This window comes from Salvelinus sp. IW2-2015, unplaced genomic scaffold, assembly GCF_002910315.2.
Source record: "Salvelinus sp. IW2-2015 unplaced genomic scaffold, ASM291031v2 Un_scaffold7802, whole genome shotgun sequence".
Taxonomy (NCBI): domain Eukaryota; kingdom Metazoa; phylum Chordata; class Actinopteri; order Salmoniformes; family Salmonidae; genus Salvelinus; species Salvelinus sp. IW2-2015.
The window spans coordinates 6165-9907 of NW_019949062.1; the positions used below are offsets into that span (position 1 = coordinate 6165).

At 41.5% G+C, this 3743-nt stretch overlaps 1 long non-coding RNA gene across 1 annotated transcript; it reads right to left on the minus strand.

Annotated features, from left to right (window-relative positions):
- Positions 1-386: 386 nt before the first annotated feature.
- Positions 387-1962, minus strand: LOC112079382 (uncharacterized). Its single transcript, XR_002895928.2, has 3 exons — positions 1866-1962; positions 1599-1695; positions 387-709 (listed from the first exon to the last, which is right to left on the minus strand). It is a non-coding gene; the product is annotated as an uncharacterized lncRNA (long non-coding RNA).
- Positions 1963-3743: the final 1781 nt, after the last annotated feature.

Below are 3743 nucleotides of genomic sequence, written 5' to 3' on the forward strand. Positions count from 1 at the left end.
GGGAGAACTTGCACAATTGGTGGCTGACTAAATACTTTTTTTGCCCCACTGTACATAACATTGTTTTGAAAAGGAATGTCTGTTCCACCCATTCTGATTTGTACATTCTTTGTACCTGCTAGTTGTTTTGCGTGGAGGCAGGGGTGCGTGCTGTCCCGGGGCAGTACAGGGCAATGCTGCAACTTGTTGAGGAAATCAGCACGTGTATAAAAACATCTGTTCAACACATACACTCACACTGTACATCCCAGTAAGGATAGTGTTTTAAATAGTCATTTTCACTGGAGAGTGTGTGTGGTGTGTGGTGTGTACGCTTGCATGTGTATGTGTGGGCCCGTTCAAAAGTAGTGCACTATAAAGGGAATAGGGTGCCTGATTGGGATGCAAAAGAGTGGTCCTCCCTCCTGTCCTGTTCAGTCATGTTTGCCTGTTCAGTTTCCCTCTGGCTCTGTCTGCTGGGTGACCTCATCAAGCACACAGACACACATCCCTGTGTTTCTATGTGGAGGAATTAGTCTGGAGTGGGACTGAAAACACACAACACTGGGAGCAGGCCAGGTCCCCTCTCCCTGCAGTGGGCTCAGCCTGGTGTGTGTGTGTACAGTAAGCAACCCTGTAATTGTTTTCACTGAACCCAAGGCATCTGTTCTCTTGGTCACAACACACAGGAATCCACTCTGGAATCCACAGCCGGCCCTGTTATGGCCATCTGGGGGGAGGGAGACACAGAGAGCAAGAGACAGAGACACACACACAGAGAGACAGACACACACACACACAGATATGCTTATCATAACACAGTAATAGCAGTGATGGTGTTAGTTTGCATCTCACACAAAATAATCCATGTTTGACAGTCTGTTTAGTCTTACGCACAGACAGAGACTCAGCGGCCCCTCTACCTGTACTGCTCCAATTGTCCCAGGGATACACATGAGGCAAAGAAAACTATGTCCCGTCACGTATATTGTTATCATTGCACTTACTTACCTCCAGGGATGTTTTCTTGTCCTGCCTTGGCTATTATTGTATTGTAGTATTGTACATGTTATGTTGTAAATCTGTAATATTAGAGTAATAATATATTGTATGATGTATTGTGTTAAAGATGTAGGCTATTAGGTTTTGCTGTGATGTAATTGTTTTAATCCTGTTTGGACCCCAGGAAGATTAGCTGCTGCCTCAGCGAATGGGGATCCTCAGAAACATCAAAACAACTATACAACACTGGGCCTCCGTAATCTGACATTCTGAATCAGAGCCCGTATTCATTTATCATCTTAGAGAAGGAGTGCTGATCTACAATCAGTTTTGTATTTTAGATCATAATGAAAAAGATAATATAGACAGAGTGGACCTGATCCTAGATCAGCACTCATACTCTGAGGTGAATCCAGCCCCAGGCGATTATAGAGAACAGCGGAGGCTGGTGACTTGAAKAATGGAAGAGGATGGGAGACCCACGGTATAGGCGCGGAACGCACAGAGACGTCAAAGTGGGTTTCAAAAATCGTCAAAGAGTAATTACGTTAACCTAAAGCATTTAATAAAGACATTTATAGTACAATATTATGGGGAATGGAAATGAGAGGGCTTACACAGTTATGGAAAGGGYTCACAGCAGTGATTGAATGAGGGTATGAGGCATGAGTTGAGGTGTTCAGAGGCTTGACTTCAGTGCAGGACAGGATTTGACTAGAAAGACGAAAAACAATTAACACAACACAATGCACAGTTAGACAACAGAGCTAAGAATGAGTTAGTCCACAAATCATTGATGTGTAATAATGTGATTGTGTGTGTATGTGTGTATGTGTGATTGACTCTACATACAGTAATGAGAGAAAATTGATAGGGGTACTCACAGTGCTTGGAGGAAACATTCAATTTACCCCCTGGGACTCAYAGTTTTTCCTTATCTGTTAACCTAACCAGGAAAACTCTGGACCCTATAAAGGTATGACAGTGATTATTCAGTTGTAAAAAGGTTTTATAAGGGATATGAGGACACCAGTTTTTCCTAATCAGGTCAAACTGCAGCAACCTTATACTTGTTCATATGAATTATATTTAGACTAGATTAGGAGGGGGATTTCCTCTACCCANAGTTTTTCCTTATCTGTTAACCTAACCAGGAAAACTCTGGACCCTATAAAGGTATGACAGTGATTATTCAGTTGTAAAAAGGTTTTATAAGGGATATGAGGACACCAGTTTTTCCTAATCAGGTCAAACTGCAGCAACCTTATACTTGTTCATATGAATTATATTTAGACTAGATTAGGAGGGGGATTTCCTCTACCCACAGACAACTGATAGACAGAACTCACAGGGCTGAGCTTGCTTTACCCATGTTTGCATTATGCAGGCCTATGCAACTGTATGCCTTATTAAAAATAATGACTCACATCTGTCATCACTATTATGTTGATTAATTCCAGTTAATCATTTTGGATTGAAAACGTATAGGCAGCTTTGCCAGCCCAATTTTGAATATAAACCAAATTTGATCACATTTTCTCCTGACACACAAATGGACTATAAATACATAACATTACCAATTATTTWCCTTGACCAGATGAACAGGCTGTATGCAGCTCCTATTATTAGTAGCCTACAGTTAATCAGACTGCAAAATTTTCTCGTTTTCATCCCAWACAGCATGTCAGATCTCTAATGTTTAGGTATAGACTAGGCTGCTGCAACATTTATGTCATGAGTTTTTGCTTGTGTCTGTCTGGAGTGATTGTGTTATCTTGCTAAATAAATACCGGAGCAAAGTGTAAACCCTACTTGAGCGCGCGCGGGAAAAAAACATGTTCTGCGTCAAACGGATGATGCGATGGAAGCTATCAAATCATTCAGAACATCCCAGAAAAAAAGTAGAAAGTTCCATATGTAGAGCAAGTAAAGCATCGTAACGTGCAATTACCGCTGCAAGTTCCTTGTAGTTGCACTTGTTAGCGGAACTTTCCCTCTCGTCGTGTCCTCTAAAAGCCAATTATTGCATGGTGAAAAACGCAGTGGTGTTGATAAGTCGCTTGAGAACATCCCTGCTTCTTCTTACTTTCTCGTTGTTGCGCAGTTTGAATATCCAGACTCCCGCCATGATCGATGCGGCTTTTTCCCAGAAGATTGAATCTGATGTGGAAATGTATATGCTCCCTGCTTTTTATTTAGCCGTTTAGCTTAACGATCGATGTTCTTCAGGTCACTGTACCCACCTTTCGGCCAAGGCTCAGACTTTACACTGAGACAAGGCCAGAAATACAGGCGGCTTAATGAAAGGACCTGTTATCCAGTTATACTTTTGAATCATACGGTATTCACCTTTTCACCCTTCTTCGTAAAACTGATCTCAGGCAGAGGTCGACCCTCGGTTTTAATTAGCACATTTTCCGTGTACCCCAGTGAATTAAAAGGGATTCTTCATCAAAAAGTTAACAAATGTTGCGGTGGCGTTTGGGGCGAAAACTGCACACTCGAGCTAGTAGCTAGCTACTACTATTTGCTACTGAAGTTAGCAAGGCAAATTGAAATAAATTACACTAACTGGACACAAAAATGATGTTCTAAAACCACGAAAACAATTTATAATCTACCTCCTCCGTCTCCTGTAATTGAAGAAATAATTTGAATTGAAAAATACGTTACATTTCTCAACTATGACTTTTCAATCTCTATCCAATAATGTCATCAAGCTCCTCAACACATAGATTCCCACCCCAATGCCTTGCGGCACA